Source organism: Sphaerodactylus townsendi, linkage group LG03, assembly GCF_021028975.2.
Source record: "Sphaerodactylus townsendi isolate TG3544 linkage group LG03, MPM_Stown_v2.3, whole genome shotgun sequence".
NCBI classification, from domain to species: Eukaryota; Metazoa; Chordata; class Lepidosauria; order Squamata; family Sphaerodactylidae; genus Sphaerodactylus; species Sphaerodactylus townsendi.
Window position 1 is genome coordinate 54,581,616 of NC_059427.1, and position 24,244 is coordinate 54,605,859.

Genomic DNA, 24,244 nt, shown 5'->3' on the forward strand with positions numbered 1-24,244 from the left:
GTTAAAATGATAATGATGGTGGTGATGATGATGGTGACGACAACGACAACAATTTTTAATTTTGGGGAACAGCATAAATCTAGCAATGAAACAATATGCATAATTGAAATTGTCAAGATTTTGCCTAATCGAGTGTGCTCCAATGTTCTGGGAGTCATTTGAAGCCCCATTGTCCTTCCATCTTTCTGTATCCTTACTAATCTGGCATGCATTCCTCCAGAGAAGAGTCTCACTTGGAGGAAAATGGCATGCAAATGAACCCCCCCCCCCTTTGGTGGAAGAGTGGTGAAGGTGCTTTCTGACAGTGGGTCTATTGTTTGGCTGCAGACCCATGTTCAGTGTGTGTGTGTGTGGAACAACATTTTAATCATGAGTAGGCTTCCCACTCTTTGGGTGAGGCCAGCATTTCTGGCCACCATGATGGTGATGCCCCCCCCCATGTCATGTATTCAATTTGACCAGTCACATGGGCAAGGTTTAAACAAGGGGCAGCTGGTAACTTATGGCTACTAGCAATGGGGGCATTGTCCAGCTGTGGAGCCACAGGAATAATGGAGAATTATTCCACACAGCGTGCCAAATACAATCCAGAATTTTCCCAAGGGCACAAACCAATCAGGGGACACCATCACAACAAAGAATCCCGAGCATAGGATGATCCTGTCCAGTGAGGATGCTTCAGGATTGCTCTGGCCAATGGAATGACATCCCTGTGAGGGAGTTCACTCTGAGGGCTGGCCATTGATGAAGGCAGGAAACAGACTACAATTTTTTTTTTTGCCTCAATGCAGTCACTTTACTTGCAAGAAATATCCTGTGTGGCATGCTGACTGCCAGTATGGCGACTGACCACAAAATGAGTGTGGTGCATGGAGTCTCATGGAGAGAGTGGGAGACCTTTGACATTCTCACAATTTTAGAGGAACACAAAGTACAGGAGTCTTTGGGGCAATCCCATTGGAATATTGACATTTTTGAGAAAATCTCAGCTGAGATAGCAGTCAGGGGCCACAATCGCCCAGCCATGGAGTTCCAGACTAAGTTGAAGGGTCCTTGCCAGGACCATAAGAAGATAGTGGAGCATTATAACATATCTGGAAACTCTCCAGCAGCATGACCCTACCATAACCAGTTGCACAGAATGTTCTGGGGGAAAGACATCATTGCCCTGATGCGAGTCGCAAACAACCTCAACTTGTGGGATGTTATGGATCTGGAGTTTGTGGTCAGGTCAGGGGAGCTCTTTTCTCAAGAATTCCCCACAAAAAACAAGACTGATGTACCTGTAGCTCACCCAGGTAAAAACTTATGTTGGTGTGCATCCCCCAGGCTGATTTCTTGTGTGCCTGCTCTTGTGGCTGTGATCCCATTAATGAATCTGTTTACTCTTGTGCAAGAGCACCCATTGGCATAGGGAACCCTCCCTCAGAGGTTGACCTTGATGAGATCCACATTCCAGGCAGCCAACTGCAAGGTGAGTCTGGCCCCACATTTGCATCTCGATATTTCAACAATTACAGCATGGAGAATGATTGCATGAGTTTTTAGTCAGCCTAATTCACCAGGCACGGGGGTTGGGGGGAGGCCTCTTGCTTGTCCTGTGTGACACCCTATCTTTTGGGGACTTCATCCTTCCATTCCCTGTCTGGAGAACAGGCCTGGCATACAGCCCAGCTCATTCAGGTGGGGAGGGGAGGTGGTGTTTCATTTAATCTCTTGCTCTCTATTTTACACAGATGAATCTGGTGGACTGGTTGGGACCGGCCATCACACAGGGGAACCGCCATCTGAGGGAACAGACAGGTACGATTCTCACCATTAATCCAGGTGCTGGAATGAAATGAGGGGACCATGCAGGAATGCCTAGCTCAGGTGACCTTCACTTGTCTTTTGGGGTGGGAAACCACGGTAAACCCAGTGGTTGGATTACTCTTGTTTCTTGGGATGCACTAATCTTGTTGATATGGGATGCTGGATGGGGGTCACCCCAGCCTTACATGGGCTTCGCAGGTGAATGGCTTCTTGTGGATGGGGGGAATACTGCTGCTTAGGATAACGTATTTTCAGGTGAAGCAAGCAGTGTTGCTGACAAGAAGTTGGTGGGTCAGCTGGACCCATCAGTGAGAATCACCTACGCAAGGACCAGAAAGAAGCATGTGGCTATAATTGGAGACTTGGCAAAGCACATGGAGCAGCAGACACAAGGAGCTTCTGGCAGCCAAGAAGAGGCATGTTGACATTTTGATTACCTACTGGAAGAGAACAGGAGGAAACATGAGGAGGCCATGTGGACATTTCAGGAGGCAGTGGACCAATAATTTAAGACACCATCAGCACGTCCAATATAATATCTGACTGACGCTGCTAACCCCCCCCGGCCTTGGGATCAGGCGCCACACACACTTTTATAATCTTACTGTTATTGTATATTGTATTGATTGCCGCTAGTTTTATAAATTTTTGTATATTGTTTTAACTTGTTTTAATTTATTTTATTTGGTGTATGTTGTTTTGGCCATTGTATGTTTGGCCCAGTGTACACCTCCCAGAGCCCTTCGGGGGTAGGCAGTTTATAAATTTGATAAATAAATAAATAAATAAATAAAATGCCACAACTATGTATGCCACCATCGATGCCATCAGGTTGCTTGGCTAGGGCCAGCAGTCCCAGCAGGTTGTCCATGAGTCCCCAGAGAATCATGCCTCTGGAAAAAGGCTAGCCCTCTCTGCCATTCATCCTAGCAGATTTCCCCCTATCCAAATGTGCCTGCATGGCTAAACAGAGGCAGTGCATGAACCTCTAATTGGCCAACTTGGTGGGGGGCTCTTTTGCCAATTTTGATCCATGGTGGATAACATGTGTTTGGGGGGGGGGGGGGGGGATGGCCGTCTATGCACAAGGGCATCTGTTTGCTGCAAAGGAAAGTTTGTTCCTTTAACCTCTGTTTTGGGATTCTGTTGTCATCTGTTTGCACCCAGGCTGCACAACAGAGTCATGTTTTGTGCTCAGTTGTATTCCTTTCATCTGCTGGGAGTGTGGGGTATAAAGATCCGCTACATGCAGTCTCTCCGAGTCCTCCATGACCTCCATGGAGCGCTCCATGAAGGCCATCCTCTCCAAGAGTGCTGGCTGCCATGTCTCAGACCCTCTTTGCTAGGAGAGAAGAGGAAGAAGTTAGTTGGCACTGGCAAGCGGGGGTGTGGGAATGCTGATATGAGTAGCAACACCACGGCACTGCCTGAGACAATGGCTGCGGCTCAGGTGTATTCTCTCGTAGAGTGGGCAGGCATGCAGTCTCTCCTCCATGGCCTCAATGGAGCATTCCACCATGGCTGTCCTCTGCAGGAGTGTTGGCTGAGGTGGCTCAGGCCCTGCTGCAAGAAGAGAGGGAGTACTGAGTCAATGCTTGGGTGGGGACTTGTTTCTAGAAAAGTATTTTTAGGATTGCACTGACAGAAATTTATTTTCATTTAGACTGGCAAGCACAGAATTCCAAATGAGCCTTTATTGTGAAGTCGGTACCATACTGAATGGGGGATGCTGTATATCTGCCACTATCTCTAATCATAAAGCTGTAATTAATTTTTGTTGCCAGGCTTTGAGCTTCAGAAACTTATTAGCCTTGAAAGAAATGTGTACATTATGGTGCCAACACTGACAAATAGGAGTACCACTGTGCAGTCTATATATGATTAATATTTAAAGCATGTTGTTATATTAAAGGCTGTATTTTGCACATTTGGTTCTTAAATGTTTTCCTTCAGCAACTCTGCCTGATAACACATTCAAGAATGGAAATATGATAATGAGAATGGAAGAAGTCAGAATTAAATTGTCCATATAATCTCTCCTGATACATCCTCTGCATAAACAGCTGATTAACTGCTGACACGGCTTCCTCCAACAAGCTTCCATTCCCAGAAGATATGACTCAGTATTAGCTCCAGTGGTGTTATGAGTCAAGAAGATACTGCTGACCATCAAATTAGAAAGAAAAAGACCTGTTTGTTAGTTTGAGGATCAGGGTGAATAGTATTGGAAAGATGGGCAATATTCTATTTTAAAAGGGCAAACTACAGGTATATTTTATTTATTTATCGCCCTTCCCAACCAGGGTCCATAAAATACACTTTTCTCACTGTATTTTGCTCTTTAAAGCATTTTTGTTCTTGTTCAGCTGTGATAGTAGAGTGAGATGGATTACAAGAAAACTATCACGCAAGAGTGTGCTGCAGTATGTAACTCCCTTCTTCTACACCTTCTGGTTTTTGTAAACCCCTTCCCCCCCCCCCCAAAAAAAAGAGATACATCTCAGTTTACGCATGAAAGGCCACATAAGTGGAGGGCTTTGCCATAGAGCATGCATTACCATTACAACCATGCTTTCTGTTTGGGGATGCCCTTGAAATGTGTTCAAAAACTTCAGTTAATGCAGAATGCTTCAGTCATGAATTAGCTGCAATGGGTCATAGGGGCCACTATATCACTCCAATCTTGGCCTATCTACATTGGCTCCCAATCTGATTCTGGGCACAATTCAAGGTGGTAATCTTAACCTTTAAGGACCTAAATGCCTTGGAACCAGTATGTTTGCAGGACCATCTTCTCTCTTACAAATCTACCAACCACTATGGTAATCTTCTGAGGCTCTGTTTTGGTTGCCCCAGGTAGGTGGCAACCTGAGAGAGGGCCTTCTCACTAATGGCACCAAAGCTCTAGAACTTTCTTCCCAGGGGGACTCACCTGGCCCATTCAGTTGCTGTCTCCTGCCAGTGGGCAAATACTTCTTTGCTTCATCCAGCATTCTCACAGTGATCCCTCCTTCCTGCCCTATATTTTAACTGTTTTTTTATTATTATGTATTTTACTGTACTGTGTAATTTTAATAGTTTGAATGATGTGTTTTTGGTTGGTTCTAGTGGCTTTTAACGTGTGTATTATTATTTTTAATCTTAGTGGCCTTGGAGAGAGCAGAAAGGGGAGTATAAATTCTCTAAATACATAAATATAGAATAATGAAAGGATTTTATTCACCATTTCATCCGAACCTCCTACTTAATAAAGAAAATCGCAAGCTGGAAATTTCCTGACTTATGGCTGTCCAAACTCTGTGTGAGGACCTTCATTGAGGTCCTCAAACCCACCCCTTGCAATAAATTCCTCTGTCAAATCACTCACCTTTTAGAAATTTCCCCTCATGTTCAACCAAAATCTAACCTCTTGTAACTTAAGCCCATTATAGCTACTGTTACCCTCTGAAACAGCAGAAAAAGCATACTTGCACTCCTCTGTGGACAGCCTTTCTGGTAACCAAATAGCACAATAATTTAAGTCACATAGGTATTCACAGCCCAACTCTTTATTGTTTGCAGTGATCATTATACCTCTGGGGTTATTCATAACAGACATTCCCACACAATGGGTTGTAAACTAACATGACCCAGATTTTATGCTACACTGTGAGTTTGTTTGTGAAAAGTGATGAATTATTTGTGAACATGACTGATGCATAAGAGCCAATACTGCAATATAAAAAAAAGGATTTATTTACTTGCTTAACAGAAAGGGGTTAACACTTGTGTTTATCAGTTTCTGGATGTTCTGATAATAACAAAGCTTCACCACTGTCTGGTGAAGGAAACCTTTTCTTTTTCAACATGTATCTTTGTATTTCTTTGATTCTGTCCCTCCTAGTCTCTTCCCTTCCTCTCTATTCTGCCCTATCTATCTGTCTGTCTGTCTGTTTCTATCTCCTTCTACCACCCACCCACCCACCCACCCACCCATCCACCCACCCACCCACCCATCCATCCATCCATCCATCCATCCATCCATCCATCCATCCATCCATCCATCCATCCATCCATCCATCCATCCATCCATCCATCCATCCATCCATCCATCCATCCATCCATCCATCCATCCATCCATCCATCCATCCATCCATCCATCCATCCATCCATCCATCCATCCATCCATCCATCCATCCATCCATCCATCCATCCATCCATCCATCCTTTATTAGTGATTTCCCCCAGAGGTGGGATCCAACCAGTTCTCACCTCTAGAAGTCGTTACTAATTTTTTCTGAGTGCCGAGAAGGGGTTACTGAAGCAACCTCCCTGGAGGTACGTGTGTGCGGCAACACCACTGTTTGAATCCCACCACCATTGGAACCTGCCATTAAAATGTTTGGATCCCACCACTGATTTCCCCAAAGTCACCCGCTCCCTTTACTATCTTCCCTTTAACTTCCCCCATCCCCACTTCTAAACTGAGCTAACAATTACAGTTAGTTACTTTTCCCTCTTTCCTTTTTTCTTAACTCCCTCCCAAGATTTACCTGTACGTATAGCCTTACCCCCACACCATCTATAACTCTATATTTGTAGTTAAAACTTAAGACTTCCCCTTGTTTATTGTCTTATCTGGCATTATTTTCACAATTAATTAAGGTTTACATTCCATTAAGAAAAACAATTTATTCTGTTGTTTTGTATAACTTCTAGAGTGATTTCATATTTTTCAATAATTTTGTTTTTACAATTCTTTTCTATATATCATAGATATTCTCCCCAAGTCTTAAGGTAATTCTTCCAAGGTAGATCCTTTACACGAGTTGATAGTTTATCCAGTGGCATATATTCTGCTACTTGCAACATCCAATCTTCTAGGATTGAGGGTCGATCCATCCTCCATGTTTTGGCAATTTTCATTCTGGCCGCAGTGGATAAATATAATAACAGATTTTGATTTAGATTTGTAATTCTTTTAATCCCTATGCCTAGTAGTAGGTATGTTTCTGGAGGAAACCTTTTCTTTTTCAGATAATTTCTATTATGGGGAGCTTATATATACTTTCAAGAGCTTATATATACTTTCAGCCCAACAGTCAACCACCATATGACAGATGCCATTTTAGTTCTTTTTTAAGAAAGTCCCATCCTTTGGATGGGAACAAAGACATTTTTCCCCGTTTCCTCCCTCCATGCATCATCAAAAAGTCATCTGGTCATGGGTGGGGGTGCCACAGCTGCGGTACCGCCCCCTGCCACCTGGGGCTCTGGATTGGGCTACCCCTGTTCTTTACAGGATTAGATCAAAGGCAGATGATACCCTTGTTCCTTCCTCCCTTTTTAGGCAAGAAATTTAACATAGCATATAGTGCACAGGTTACCAGCACAGAGTTTCTGTGTTACCTTCTGCTCACATCCAAACTTGTGTAATTTCTAATGGTATTTCCCTTTGCTTCTTCCTGACCTCCCTTCCTGCTTGAATGTTACCTGAACCTACTGACAGTGATTGTTTGGTGCTTGAGCTGAAGTGATTTGTTTGGATGAGTAAATAATAATAATATTGTGCTGTCAAGTTGTGACCAACTCAGGGTGATCCCAGGACCTCAGGATTTTCAAGGTTAGAGAGAAGCAGAAGTGATTGGCCACTGCTTTTCTCTGGTCTCCCACCAAGTACTAAACTTGGCCAACCATGTTTAGCTTCCAAGATTTTATGCAGTCAAGACTGGCTGGGGCTTTTCAGGTTACTTTTTGGAAGAATACAGCTAGAGAAACGTAAGAGAATGGAGTCTTGGGTCTTCACTTCATTTTCATGTTCCAGAGCTGATGCAGTTACTTAACTTGTGTTTGCCTCTTACCCTTTCTGGATGCTTCATTGCTGTGATACTTAGTTGCTGGGGGGCCCTGGTGGTTGCAGATGGGGGAAGGAGCCCATTCTATTTCATTCAGTGGGACTTCATCTTAACTAACTTTTACTGGATGGTGCCAGCTGATTCCTGTCCAGATGCAGTCTGTTGTGATTAAGTCTCATTTAAATAAATGGGACAAGTTAGTTGTGATTAACTTGAGCCCAATTAAATTCAACAGGACTTACACACAACTAACCTTCTCTGAAGCCACGTTGTTCTACTTTCTGGCAAAGCTCTTGCTAATCTCATTAGGGCAATGACTGCATTTTACTTTGTTCTTTGTATGGAACTGGGCTGAAAGTCCTGCTGCCATCCTGGGGTGATGACCTACAGAAGGAGTTGGAGGCCAGTGTTGCCACCCCAGCTTCTTTGTCCTGGCTTAGTACCAAACAAAAACTGAGGAAGTAATAACTTTTGAATGCAGACTCAGCCAGTGTTAGGATGGCTTTTCTCCAGTCAGTTTTGATATCAGAGTACCTAAGGAAATGGCAGTATGTGAACTGGTCTCTGCATCACAGTTATTCCTCCCAGATAGAAGGGCATGAAACTGGTCAAGTCTACACATTTCCAAGATCCGATTCTGCGTATGTAACAGATATTTGTATTTAAATAGCCTATTTTTGAAATACTACTGCCCTGTTTGGAATTTCAGTGGGAAAAATTACCACTTACATTGGATATCTCTTATATTGTGCATCACCTGTTATACCACATTGTCTTGTCTTTAGATTTCCTTCACACATTTCAAATAGGAATCTGTATTCACACCTATGGAACTCTAAGGAAAAAAAATCTGCAATACTTACCATGTATAATTCAAATTCAATGGAGAATTTGCAATCTGAGTTCAGTCCAAGCTCACATATATAAATCTTCATAGGAAGGATGCAAACATCGGTTTAACTAATACTAAATAATTACAATAGCTAAAATAAATATTTCTCCCTCCAAGTGTGGTGAGCAGTTCTTATTACAAGCACAGAGCAAGTACTCTCCTCTCCAAGAAAGAAAAGACAAGAAATTCTTGTTCCAAGTCCCCTTCCTGCTCTTAACTATAGATTTACTTAAAGATCAGATAACTACTCTTCATGTTGTACAATTAGGAAAGACCAAAGAACATAAACCTTTTTGTTTTGAGTATCAGAACTTCCACAGCTACTTGTGAAGACACTGGTGCACCAGCAAACAAAGATGGAGGGAAAGAGACAAGAGCTGTGCTTTTGTAAGAAACTTACCCCAGTCTCTTGACCCCATGTGCCAAGCAAAAGGGTTGTTTGGCACTCATGCCAGGGATTGTCTACTTATGGTGTAAATACTGGAATAAATCTGCTGAATATGTTGTCCTTTTCCTGCTCTTTACATGTTTGTCACAACCACTTGGAAATTTTATAGGTCTCTGAATGTTTTTAGACTTCTTTGTTAAAGATCTTTGAGCAACGTTGCCTTATTTAGGCCTAAGCACTAAATGAGATGCAAAATTTAGCACAACAATCCCATGGATTCCATTTTAAGACGGACTTTTCATTCATTTGCCAGGGCCTCTGAGCCTGCGAAAAAGCAAAACAAAAATTAAAATGTTTCGATTTGTAATGGGATTGTATTCTTTAATATCAAAAGTAAAGCTGGTCATATGGAAGATCTATCTGATGGTTGCACTGACTGATTTAAAAGGGAAACATACTTTCCAAATCTAACCTGCTCCTCAGCCACTTGTAATTTAATGTGCCCCATGATATCATTCCCTCCCTTACTTGAGGAACATAGAAGGAAACATCATTAGATGAGAAATTAAAATTCTCTCCTGAAGAATGGGCTTGTGGAAGCTGAACTGACATGTGATTATGTGAGCAGTGTTCCCAATTTAATAAAGTTTTTTATGATTAAACTTTTATTTCTCTTATATTTAGTTAGGTACATCCATGTTAGATAGATTTCCTTGTTCAAAATTTGTATAGTTTTTTTTATGAATGCTCTCAGGAACTTGCAGATTGGTTGCCTCCCTCCTTCAATGTTCCCTGAAGATAATTTCATCATGTTCACAATATCCCCAGATCTCCAAAGGCACGATGAACTCACAGAAAAGGGTGCTGGATTCTTTATTGTGCTCTAACTGTATCAGAACTCTGTCAGCCCCACTTACTTCACAGTATTTGTTCTGGAGAGAGGAGGGAAGGAATTTGTAAGCCACTTTAAAACTCCTTGCAGTTGAGAAAACTGGGGTATAAATGCAACCCCCCCAATCCCTCTTACCTCCACAGCCCCGCCTGCCTGTCATTTTGTAGAGGAGAATTAGTTCCGTCTGTCTGTCCCCATTGGAGTAGCTGGCATTGTTGACACACTGTATATGGAACAAACCATAGACCCTTTGCATCTGTTTCCTCAAAACATTTCCCTCTATCAGTAGAGTGGGGTAGCCTAGATATGTCCTCCCCAACTTTACAAGCCTGCCTGCCTACCAGTTTGCATTTCTGAAATGTCTTTTGCCCTTTCCTGATCAGGTTGGCACTCTCTGCTATTGTGGACTAACTGCAGCTCAGTTTCTGCCATCTGCCCTGCCTGACAGACCTCAAGCAAAGCCATAATTAATTTAATATATGTAGAATCCCAGATAAGAGAACAGGTGAGGCACCTGGGACCTGTGGTAATATCAATCTAAAAAAACTCATCCAAACTCAGTGATACTGGTAGTCTTAGCCTTGAAGCAACTGGGGTAGCTATCCTGGGCTCTACACTCGAGAGACCCCTGACAACTGTACAGCTTCGTTGGCTGCCACTGCCCACTCCGCTGTCACTATAGAAGCAACTTGAAAGGTGATGGTGAGGTACAGAGATTGGAGGCGATCCGACAGTGGGGTCAATGTGACAATATAGTCAGGGAATGCTGTACAGCTGCCTTCTCTGTCAGCTGGTCAGCACCAACCCCAGCATAAGATATCTACACCTTTTACTGGTTGTGGTGGAATCACATTCAGAAGTGTATCACAGAGGGAAGTCTGTTTCACACTGCGTCTAGTGAGAAGGGAAAGTTTAGTGGGGTATGTTGTCCATGTCCCAGGGTGGGGAACCAATCAGTAAGTGTTTGGGAAGAACTTGCTATGCAAAGGTGTGGTTGAGTGCATTGTATTGTGTGGGTGGGGTTATCAGTTCATTTTTTAAGTAGTGATAGCCAAGATTTGTTAATTTTCAGAGTCTCTTCTTTCTTGTTGAAGTTGTCTTGGTGTTTGTGAATTTCAGTGGCCTCCCTGTGCAGTCTGACATAGTAACCTGTCCAGAATTGTCCAGAATGTCAGTGTTTTCAAATAAAATGTTATGTTCAGTTTTGTTTAATACATGTTCTGCAACTGCAGATTTTTCAGGATGGTTTCAGGAAAAATATTTCTACCATACATCAAGGGAATCACTGATCAAATAGGGAAACTGATGAAAAACATAACCTACAAACCATCTTCAAACCTACCAGAAAAATACAGCAGATGCTATGCTCAGCAAAGGACAAGAGAGACCCCCTCACTTCTGCAGGAGTCTATCGCATACCCTGCAGCTGTGGAAAGGTCTACATAGGAACCACAAAACGCAACATTCAGACCCATATTAAGGAACACGAAAGACACTGTCAGCTTAACCATCCTGAAAAATCTGCAGTTGTAGAACATGTGTTAAACAAAACTGGACATAATATTTTATTTGAGAAAACTGAAATTCTGGACAATTCAGAAGCTTACTATGTCAGACTGCACAGGGAGGCCATTTGAATTCACAAACACCAGGACAACTTCAATAAGAAAGAAGAGACATTAGATTAGCAAAGCCTGGCTCCCAGTACTTAAAAAATGGACTGATAACCCCATCCACAATACAATGCACTCAACCACACCTTTGCATAGAAAGTTCCACCCAAACACTTAATGATTGGTTCTCCACCCTGGGACATGGACAATATACCACTCTAAACTTTCCCTTCTCACTAGTGTGAAACAGATTTTTCTCTGTGATACACCTCTGAAGATGCCAGCCACAGATGCAGGCGAAATGTTAGGAACAAAATCCACCAGACCACGGCCACACAGCCTGGAAAACCCACCAGAACCCGCTGAATCCGGCCTTGAAAGCCTTCGACAATACTACACCTTTTAGTTTGTTAATACATTTCCTTAGTTCGAACTCTGTCACCCAAAATTGGCCCCAATCAATCACATTTACCCAAAGAAAGAGAAAGACCCAAGGGGTGAGGGAAGCAGTTAACACTCCCACAGTCCTCTAGTAGACAAGTTAAAACATGGGATTGCTGCCAGGTGAAGAGAGTGGAAGTGCCCATGCAAAACCTCTAAAGGCAGAAGAAGAAAGGCCTGAGATTAGACCACTCAGGATCTCCACGGTCACAATTCCCATCACCTTTTCCAACTCTAAGTTGTTATTTTTTTTCCTGTTTACCCCCTCCTGATTTCTCCTTCAAAAATTTGGTACCCTTTCCCAAAGAACGGAGAACAATCATCTATCTGTTTTTCTTGGTTTCCAAAGCACATTCTATAATTTGCTCCATAATCTCATCCCCTCCTCCTCCTCCTCGGTTACCACATATGTTTAATCAATCTGTATAATCTGTGATCCCCCCCCCCCTCTGGTTTACTAAACTTTCTCTTTGCCTGCATTCTATCCTCCATTCTTTGAGTCCTCAATCTCCCTGGCACATCAGTTCTGTTTGTTTCCCTTTGTGCTTTCCTCCATCCCACACTGTGTCACCATCCTACCCTGTTTTCTCAGCATCTCACTTCTGTTTCTTTGGCACACGAACAAAAAGCCCTGAATAATGCCTCAGCATATTGTATTAGTTCTGTCATTCCTCCAATTGCTCTCCGATTCAGACTCATTCCCTGCAAAGCTTTTGTGTCAATGTTTCTCTATGATAGAATGATTCACATCTGACTGTATTTGAAGCACATTATGAGACAGCAAAGCTGAAAAGCTATGCACAGGTATTCAAGAGCCAGTTTTCATAAACTCATTGACACTTCCATTTGAACATGTACATTGTTGGAGTGCAGTTTTATAGTTTAACTTACTCTTTGTTTTGACACATTTTAATACTACTTATCTTTCCATGGTAAATTAAGTCCAAGACCTTTGTTCCACATTGAAAGGATGATCTTCGTCAGTGGAATGGCCTTAATTTTCAGTAAAAGGATACTGTGATTTGCTTCAGTTGGTTCAATCTTGCTCTATTTGAACTACTATAGGGTTTCAGCACAACTTCAGGAAGGGATAGTGTGGGCTTGGCTGAGGACGTTATGGAATGGCACCCTGGTGCATGTTTAAGGAGAGGTTGAATGCATCTTAGAGTGCTCTCCATAGGGCTTGAATTGCAAGGAGTTGACTAGTAGCCATATGCATGTAAATATCTCAAGTGTTTCTCCCTCTACTGTGTTCTCTATCTTATGCATTCCTTCTTGCTGTAGTGCTACATTTGTGCTCACCTTGTCTGCTTCCTGAGTAGCTTCCCTTTGAGGGTGGTTTGTTGATGCAGCTGCTGGAAAAGACATTGAGTTTATGCTCTTCTTCTTATTCTTTGTAGTGTTCTTGGGGATTGTATATTCCTGTGGTTTTGATGTCTTTGACTAATGCAAAGATGCAGCATATCCATGCCAAGTTAATATCCTCCAACCTACCCAGAGGCAATCCAGTCCATCACTGTTTGCCAGGACTTATTATATAGATGCAAAGTTCTTGATTACTGTTGTCTGTCCCCTAAACACTTTCCCCAAAGATGTGTGTGGGAACTAAGTTCATTTTTCTGGCCCATGTTCATGTATGTCTTCAGGGATGAAATGTTTCTTGAAGGGAAACACTTGAAAAAAGAACTGATTAAAATCCTGAGCTATTCTAAAACCCAGATGCCACCCAAAGGCAATATAATGTTGCTATTATTGAAGTGGATCCAGTACTAATCTAATTTTCAGTTCTTCCAAAACATGATATGAATTCAAAGAAGATTTATTCCCCCTGCTTGCATCAAAACTCAAGGAATAGGAAAACGTGTTTTATTTTTATTTTCTTAATAGGTTTCCGGGGGGGGGGGGGGGGGGTAATGGAAAAGAACAACCAGCTTTCTGTAATCAAATGCCAGTATGAGCTTTAATTGAATAACTAGCATTTTGATAATAAAGAATCCAGCAATAAACAATACTGCCCATCTGGAAATCTAGGTTATTTGCTGAAATCAACCCCCCCTCAAAATATTGATTGAAAAAGTTCAGATTCAGCATGTAGCCATGTCTGCCCTTTAAGAACCTATCCCTTGACAGTATGTCTTTTGTTGTTGTTGTTGTTGTTATCCTCTGGTGCCAGACCCAAAATTACTGTTTCTTCATGCCCAGAAATACACTTCCCCCTCCCTTTGGATGAGAGGGTCACCTTCTGTATGATGAAGCATCCATGGTTGTTAAATAACGTTAGCTTACTTCTCTGCTGGGACTTGGCTTCAGTCCTTCTGGGCCAAATTAATTTGCATTGATCAAATATAAAACTTTCTACAAAAGCAACCTTGTCGGTTACAATTTCCTCATCAGCAGTACCCCTCTAAGCAGCCAGTATAGTGAGGAGATGACCTCACCTCCTTTTTACATTCTTACAGGCTTGGAGTGCCTTCTTCTTCCAGTGCCCAGAAGACTGGTGCTTTTCCTTACGACTGGGGTTGCCGGCTATGTGTTTGGGAATTCCTGGAGGTTAGGCAGGGTGAAGCCTAAGGAGGGCAGGGTTTGGGGAGAATAGGGACATCAATGGGGCATAATTCCATACAGTCCATCTTCCAACGCAGCCATTTTCTCCAGACGAACTGATCTTTGTCACCTGGAGATCAGTTGTAATCCCAGGAGATCTACAGCCACCATCTGGAGGTTGTGAAAACAGATTCTGTACAAATTAGGCTGTCAGTGACATATATACAAAAATAAAGTCTAAATTTCCATGAGATCCTATCTCTTGATTCTTTTATACATTTCAAAAGCAAAATTAGAATGTACACATCTTCTTTAAATATCAATTTCACAAGATTCTAATTCAATACATACATACTCAATACATAAAAATTGCATATAGTGGTTGCTACAGAACATAATTTAATCATAAGGTTTAAATAGTAACCAACATAAAACCATGCTCCACTGAGTCTCAGTTTAAAGAAGCTCTCAGTTCTGGGCACTTTAAATGGGCTGTGTACTTCCAGATAAGGTATTACTTTATGAGTAAATTTCTATGTGGCCCAATAATCTGTATAAAAATGTACATATAAATCCATAAGTATTTGAAACATATTCCAAAGATGTAAGCCTATGGTTACTGACTAATCAATTAAAGTTACTTACATAATCCATTCAGATTGCAATCACAAACTGTTTTAACTAAAGTCAAAAGAATCCACATTTCAGCATGATTCTCACTTTCATAAAAAAACCAATGAAAATAATAAATAATAAATAAACAAATAAGCATACAGCCATAAAATAATTATCTTCTATTTTTTTTAACCAGGGACAGACTTCTTGCAGCTTGACTGTCTTTTGCGTCTCTATCCTCAATGGAAAGCACACACTTATGTTTCCAATCCCTATTTATCCCATGAAGTACCCATGAAGGTAATCTAAAGTGTTCCAGGTCTACAAAAGAGTCATAGAAAACCAGTGAAGTCTATATTTTGATTAAGTCCACTGGGAAAGACACTGTCTAACTTGAATATGAACCTGGATTCCATCCCAAGAAGCACTTGCTTGATATTTCCTGTTAAGTCTCGAGCATCCAGTGCAGCCAAAACAGTCCCTTGAATTGAATCCAGTTATTTCATGTTCACAAAATGTTCAACCTTAGGGGCTTCCAATACCACATTTTTGATTCTCGAGATGTGTTCTAACACGCCTATGCACAGCTTGCATGCCATTTGCCCCACGTATCATTTACCACATTCATACAGAAGAAGATAAACTACGTGAGGAGAATTAAAATTGGTGAAAGATTTCAATTGTACAATACCAACATAATCAATTCTCATCTCCTTATCTTCCAAGATAAGTTTACAGATGGAGCAATCCCACATTTGTAATGTCCAACAATGTTAACGGTTCTAATCAGAGGCCTCCTTATATCTGCTTTAAGGAGGAAGTTGATTAACAACCTAGTCTTCCTGAACCCAAGGAAAGGTGGTTGTTGGCAGCTGGGAAGGACCTCCTGAATGATGGGTCAATATTTGTGAATGATGAACTGGATTTTCTGACTGATCACAGAATGCTCAAAAAAGCCAACAATTCTGTCATTAGATGTTGATTGCTTACAAATAAGAAGCTGAGATCTGTCTATTTTCTCTGTCTTAAGTCTGACCTTTTTAAAAATCCCCCAGAGGTGAGCTTGGTTGAGGAGTTGGACCCATTCTCATAGCACATGTGTGCAAACAAATACACCTCCCCCATTTCCCCCAAAATAAGACCTACCCTGAAAATAAGCCCTAGTATGATTTTTCGGAATTTTTGGAGGATGCTTAAAATATAAGCCCTACTCCAAAAATAAGCACTAGTTACAGATTCCCCAGCGCAGCTGATCTGGTCATGTGGGGGTGCAAAATCATGGAAAAAAATAAGACATCCCCTGAAAATAAGCCCTAATGCATCTTTTGGAGCAAAAATTAATACAAGACGCTGTCTTATTTTCGGGGAAACACAATAACTGAAAATCCCAGTCAATAACCTCCAGACCTTGTGCTGCACAACACAGCACATACTTCTCAACCTAGTTGTTTTTCCATATGCAGACTGATAAATTATTTCCCAAATGTCAACCCATTTTGATAAGAAAATAAACTTGACAGACTGCTATATTAAAATGACCCTAACATGGGCTACAAGAGCACAACAAAACTGATAATGGACCTAGACAACAACAAAAAATTCTTATGCTTGTAGATGTAGACAAGACACTGGTAGCCAGGACATCTGTTGTGGCATGAGTTTCCATAGGCATCTACAGTTAAATGGAAAAATGCTGGCGGAGGAAACTAGGGCACAGGAGCACCAAGTTGCTCTGAGCCATGTCTGCCTGCTCTGTAGGGCTGCAGTGGCCACCCTCTGGCAGATTTGCTTCTCCATCAGGGTAAGTACAGCATAGGCCAGTGATAGCGAACCTTTTCGAGGCCAAGTGCCCAAATTGCAACCCAAAACCCACTTATTTTTTTAAAGTGCCAACACGGTAATTTAACCCGAATACTGAGGTTTTAGTCCTGTGTGCACCCGCCGCTCTGCCCTGTGCTGCTCCAGCACCTCCACCCCAGCCCTTTGCCTCCACCCCACCTGCTTGAGCAGAGGCCAGCCTGCTGTAGCCTCCAGCAAGTCCAGCATGCACCACTCTGTGCCTCTCTAGCATCTCTGCCTCCTCTGCCTCTGCCCCCCCTCAGGCAGCAGCCACCCGGAGCACAGGCACCAGGCCAGCCAGCCAAGTCCTCCCTGCTTGCCATGAGGCATTGTGCCCAGCAGCCCAGGCCAGCCTAGATGTGTGGGGGGGATGGGGGGATTTTCCACGCCCCCCACATGACAAACTCTGTGTGCGCGTGCCCACAGAGAGGGCTCTGAGTGCCACCTCTGGCACTCATGCCATAGGTTTGCCACTGCTGGCATAGGCGGATTCAGGGTAGGCAAATTCAACCTCCTCTCCTTGGGCTGTTAGTATAAATGTCTGTAGATCCTTGATTTATAGCAACAGTCCCTGGTGTGGTGCCCATGAGCACCATGGCACCCACCTATATCTCTCCTGGTACCCACCAAGTGTTTTTAGAAAATGGGAAGGAACAGCAGGTTTTTAAAATAGTTTTTATGTTGGTTGTTATAATGAAGAGTAAAGTACTTTAAAGTACTTAAAGTACTTTATCTGTACAACCAGGAAAGTAATATTCTGTAAACACAGCAGGGGATGATTGTGTTGCATGGCTTATATGCTTGCTTAATGAACCTAACTGGAACTTCTATCGAAGTCATCAGATTTTCTTAGCTCTAATGTATTTTTGTAATTCAGGTGGAAGTTGGCTTGCTACATCAAATTTGGGTCAGTTTTCAAAAAGCACTCACTGTTGTCTTTACAAGTAATTGTGCAGGTTTAAAATTGGTAGGGTCATGAAAGAAAGGTTCATGTAAAGGGGTAACCATGAGAAAAATAATGTTTTCCTTTTCCTTTTGAATAAGTATGTTATATGTCTGCAATATGAAGACAGGTGCTGCCAGATGAGGTTTTCTTAGTCAGCTCTGTATTTTGTGAGTATGCAAATTTTTTTAAAAAAACAATATGTTCATTTTAAAAGGGAATCCTGTTGATTCTGCATTAAGACCTGCTATAAGGGTTATGCATGACCTCACTCCCTGGCATCCTGTGGTTGCATCCTCCCTGGGCCAGAATTCCAAAGGTGCCTGCATGTTGAAAACGGTTGGGGACTCTTGCTCTCTATAGCATTTGGTGAAGGTACGCAATGCTGTCTGCTGCACTTTGACATATCACCAGCAGAGGGAGATAATCAAGGAGAAAATCTCCAAGAGAGGCAGCTGTTCCTATATTAAGTACCATTTAGAAATCTTCCCCTTTGCCATTAATGCAAATGTGTAGAAGTAATACAAGTTTTCCGATTATATTCTTTTCTTTTATTCATGAAAGCATTGCATAATGCAGAAAGAACACTCACATTCACGAGCTGAAAGAAAATGACTATGAACATGATGTGCTAGGGGAAAAAAGTAATGAAGCCATCAGATTTAACCAGCTGCATAAATATAATACCAAATGACAGCTTTATCGAATGAATGCTGGTAATTATATTTGCATCATTCTCCGATATATTGTGCTGCCGTTTCTTGGTATAAAACCAAACTTATTCAACATTGATATTACAGACTTCAAGAACTTTGGCTGAGGTGCAGCCAATCTATCCATCTATCCTTCCTTCTCCCAGACAAATGAGGGGAATGAGGCATCCACTGCTTCTCCTGGCTATCTGTCTCTAAGCCTGATTGCTTGCTATCTCTCTGCTAGTTGCTGGATTATTTATTTCAAACATATATGAACCAGCCTTCCAAACAGAGCTTGGATCAGCTAATAACACAAATTAGATTCAATTAAAGCTACAATAATTGAAATAAAATGAAGACCCACTCCATAATAGAAGAAATTAAACCCTAACTCCTGTATAATCCTCCCAAATGTACAAAATGTGTCATTAAAGAAAAAATTCTGTGTCCATTCACCACTAAATAACTGTCCTTAAAATAGCCAGATCTTACAGACTTTTATAAAGACCTAGGATTTGGTATGTTTCTTCAGGGAGACCATTCTGTAATTGGGACCAGCTACAGAAAAAGTCCAGTCTCTCACTGAAGCCTACCACGATGTTTGAGAAGAACATATGGGAAAGAAAGGAACAGGAATGAGGAAAGATTCTATGCCTGACCTAGCATGCACACAGGTTTATACCTGGAGTAGTGGCCCCTTAGATACAGGGTTCAGATTCATGCAAGGTTATAGAAATAATAACCTGCATCTTGAATTGAACCAGGAAACCAAGTGAAAGCAAATTCACTTGCCTCAAAATGAGTTATTATATTTTCTAATTAGTTAATATGTGTTCAAATCTACCAGCTCCAGTAAGCAGATGTGCAGCTGCATTTGGCAATGGCTGATGTTTCTGTGCTCATGGGCTGCCCCATGGAGAGCATTTTACAGTAATCCAGCCTTGAAGTATAGTCTTGAGTGGATCACTGTGGCCAGATGAACTCTGTCTAAAAAGGTGATAATTTCTTAGCTGATGGTAGTTGAGGTGTGTGCCCTGAAGCACGCAGGGAAGTAAGCAGAGAACAGGCTGATGACACGGTGATGATGAAAGGGATTGGTAGCTGCCTCAAGGAATTTAATGGGTGGCTCTTTGGATTCAGCCTGGCAGAATTCAGTCCTAGATGCCTTGATGTTTTTCTATGTACATGGATTTAAAAAAGAGACATCACAAGAGCTCTTGCCTGCATGTTGAAGTGACACAGCACACACAGAGAAGTAATATAGCACATACAGATTTTTTGTTTAATTGCTATTTGTAAGAAATAGGTCTTAGAAAAAATGCCAGAAACAATCAGGGGATTGAGAATAAGATAATGTTGATGATACTACTTTAAGAAGAATTACCTGTAACAAATAAGTGGCTTTGTGCTATGAACAAGTTACTAAATGACATCGAGACAGGTGCCATCCTGGGAATAGGTAAGACCAACAGCTTCCTGCACTCAAACAACCTTTGTTGGGGCATTCACCAGTTGGACGTTAGGAAAGCTCCCATGTTCCTATTGTTTCACAGAATGTGTAAAATTATTCAGGAAGATATTTTAAGGGAATTTTGTGCGGTTTTAATGTTTGTGGAATTTGAAAAGTATTTTGACTAATTTTATTGCTGGTTTTGTCATATGTTTTGTATTGTTCTTTTACAGTTTTGCAATCTGCCCCAAGTTCCTGTGAAGAAGGTGAAGTGTAAATGAAGAAAGTAAATAAATAACTGTGATGGAGTTCAATTGAACTACTCATTACCATGTTGACAAACATTCATTTTTAATTGTTAGGAATTGGGGTAAAACTTTCAGGCCCTTTCTGCACATGCAGAATAATGCACTTTCAATCCACTTTCACAACTGTTTGCAAGCAGATTTTGCTATTCTGCACAGTAAAATCCAGCTGCTAAGTGCAGTGAAAGTGGATTGAAAGTGTATTATTCTGCATGCGTAGAAGGGGCCTCAGAGAGGCAGAGTGATAGTAATGCCAGCTTTTGGTTGGGAAATATCTGGAGATTTTGGGGGTGCAGTCTGGAAAGGGCAGGGTTTGGATAGGGGAGGGACCTTAGTAGGATAGACTCTCAGCTATAGAAACCATCCTCCAAAATAGCCATTTCCCTGAAGAAACTGATCTCGGTAATCTGAAGATTAATTGTAACAGCAGGAGGTCTCCTGGTGCTACCTGGAGGTTGGCAGCCCTACAGAGTGAACACTTGCCTGAGTGTTGCAATTCCATTTCAAAAACTATAGGACTAGTGATCTGTGGATCTAAACCCCTTAATATTAGCAATTTGGTCAAGGGAAATCTGAAATCATGACAGACTGCTTTATCTATCAAGTGGGGTTTCAGAAACAGTTTATAAACTGGTATAGAAGCCAGCTATTTAGTGTCAGGGATGACACCTACTGGTAGTTGATTGAGGTATATTCCTAACCCCAGGTGAGGGCCATATAAACTGTAGAAGGTGATTATATCTGGTTGATTGAAATGTATCCCTGTCAATGAAAACTGCTTTTAGATATATGTACTCTGCCTGCTTAATATAACCGTTGTGTTAATGGAACATTCTTTCCTTGATCTATTTCACACACTTGATAGATAATTAGGCTTATCCCTGACACCACTGCCCTCCCAGGTAAAGCGGGATGTTTCTGTTGCTCCATGAGGGCGGGAGGCCAGGTAGTTATCTCTTTCTGTTGCTGACCTTGGGCCACATTTAGACTCTGACATAACTCTTTCTCACATTCTTTGGGAAAACTGGAGGGGGGACCGTCTTGGGATAAAGACGGGTACAAAAGCCAGGTCTGGCAGAGCTGGCTTCTTGCAAGCTGGGTGCTATGTTACTTTTCCAATAAATACTACTGACCAGTGATCTAGAGTCTGTTTATTGTTTTAAGGATTGAGACCTAACATTCAACAACAATAACAATAACAGAAGAGTAAAATATTACACTTGAGCAGTTGAGGCCTAACAGTGCAAGCCAAATATACTTTCCTGTAAGTAAGTTAAACAAATCTGGGTAGGATTTTGAGTAGACTTGCTTAGGATTGCTCTCTAAGTTACCAAAATGTGAAAAAAGGGAATAGTTAACATAAGAAAAATATAATACAAGTATAGGTACTGAGGAATACTAAAACATAAGCTTTTGGATAACAATATTTGGTACCAGGAAGGCTTTCAAAAGTTAGAACCTAAGAACAGAGTATGACAGGCAAATAATTGAAAAAAATCACGTTTCACCAAACAAAATACTAAGAACATAAGAACATAAGTACAAGCCAGCTGGATCAGACCAAAGTCCATCTAGTCCAACTCTCTGCTACTTGCAGTGGCCCACCAGGTGCCTTGGGGAGCTCACATGTAGGATGTGAAAGCAATGGCCTTCTGCGGCTGTTGCTCCCGATCACCTGGTCTGTTGAGGCATTTGCAATCTCAGATCAAGGAGGATCAAGATTGGTAGCCATAAATCGACTTCTCCTCCATAAATCTGTCCAAGCCCCTTTTAAAGCTATCCAGGTTAGTGGCCATCACCACCTCCTGTGGCAGCATATTCCAAACACCAATCACACGTTGCGTGAAGAAGTGTTTCCTTTTATTAGTTCTAATTCTTCCCCTCAGCATTTTCAATGTATGCCCCCTGGTTCTAGTATTGTGAGAAAGAGAGAAAATTTTCTCTCTGTCAACATTTTCTACCCCATGCATAATTTTGTAGACTTCAATCATATCCCCCCTCAGCCGCCTCCTCTCCAAACTAAAGAGTCCCAAACGCTGCAGCCTCTCATCATAGGGAAGGTGCTCCAGTCCCTCAATCATCCTTGTTGCCCTTCTCTGCACTTTTTCTATCTCCTCAATATCCTTTTTGAGATGCGGTGACCAGAACTGGACACAGTACTCCAAGTGCGGTCGCACCACTGCTTTATATAAGGGCATGACAATCTTTGCAGTTTTATTATCAATTCCTTTTCTAATGATCCCCAGCATAGAGTTTGCCTTTTTTACAGCTGCCATGCATTGAGTTGACATTCCCATGGAACTATCAACTAAGACGCCTAAATCCCTTTCCTGGTCTGTGACTGATAGCACTGACCCTGTAGCGTGTATGTGAAGTTTGGATTTTTTGCCCCTATGTGCATCACTTTACATTTTGCTACATTTGAACTGCATTTGCCATTTCTGAGCCCACTCACCTAATTTATCAAGGTCCGCTTGGAGCTCTTCGCAATCCTTTGTGGTTCTCACCACCCTACATAATTTGGTATCATCTGCAAACTTGGCCACCACCGCTACCCACCCCTACTGAGAGCTGTGTGGTTTCCGGGCTGTATGGCCGTGTTCTAGCAGCATTCTCTCCTGATGTTTCGCCTGCATCTGTGGCTGGCATCTTCAGAGGATCTGATGTTGGGAAAGCAAGTGGAGTATATATATCTGTTGGAGTGTCCAGGGTGGGTGGAGAAACACTGTCTGTGAGTAACAAAGAAGGCAACCAGGTCAATAGTTGAGGGCATCTGAATAGAAGTATGAGTAACAATGAAGACTATAGCATGGGAGTAACAATGGAGATAGCAAGGTCACTGGTGGGAGCATCTGAATAGAAGTATCCTGGCCTTTGTTTCTTTTGTCTTAATCCTTAGGTGACTCTCTGAAGGAGGCTGAGAGGACCCAAGCCACACGTTGCCACAGTACAAGGACCAAAGAGCTGCATGCGGCTCCGGAGCCGCAGGTTGCAGACCCCTGCTCTAGTGGAAACTCCTCTCAGTCTGAGATCTCCTTGAGAATACAGGCCCCCTGGCCATTCTTCCTTTGTGGCTCTCACTGCCTTTAGACGCGATCTCCCCTGGCTGAATCTGAGGACTGACACGTTTTGTGTGTCACACAAAGCTTTCAAGTTGCTTTCAAGATCTTTCTGATCTGTTCAGAATCTCCCAATCTGTCTATCTGACAGGCCTTTCCTGCTTTTATATCAGCCAACATACGCTATCTGTGGCTCCTGGCTCCTGCATTTCAGCCAGCCAATCAAGTGGCGCTCTGGTTAACATTTGGTGCTCCTGCTCTGGCTGAACTGCACCTTCTCAAATTAACCCTATAAAAGCCTAATCTGTCACAGCATGTTGGTTCCGTACTTGCAATGATAAAAGTGGATAGAGGCCACAAGTATAAATACACATTTGAAAACATGTGGGGAAATACACCTTTATTGCACTGGTTTATAATGGTTTGGTGGTCTTAAAGGGTAATTCATCTACATTAAGCAGTCTTCAGGAGATGCTGCAAGAATAAGCTGTTACATTTATAAACCAGCTCGACTATCTCCTTTCTTATTTCTCCTTTTCTATTTCCAAGCAGTTCTCCAAGCAAACATTTTGACTTGAGCAAATTGTTGCATTTCCCATCAAAGTGGTCAATTAAACAAACAAAAAATTCTCATGGGTTATGTGTGACACTTCCTCTGACCTGTCAAATAAATTTTATCTTCTGTTAAGTTTTTACTTCTGAATAAAAAGTATTTGACTACAATTTGCAATATAATCCATTTTGTACTGAGGCTTGAATTTATCACAGAAATAATCTTAACAGGAAGAGCTAAAACAATGCTATTTGCAATATGAAATTGCAGATTTCTTTATTTTTAATGCTGCTTCTTTTTAAAAAATCGCTGCTTCTGAATGTCTAAAGATTAAAAACCACTTAATCCTTTTCAGACTGTATGGAAGAG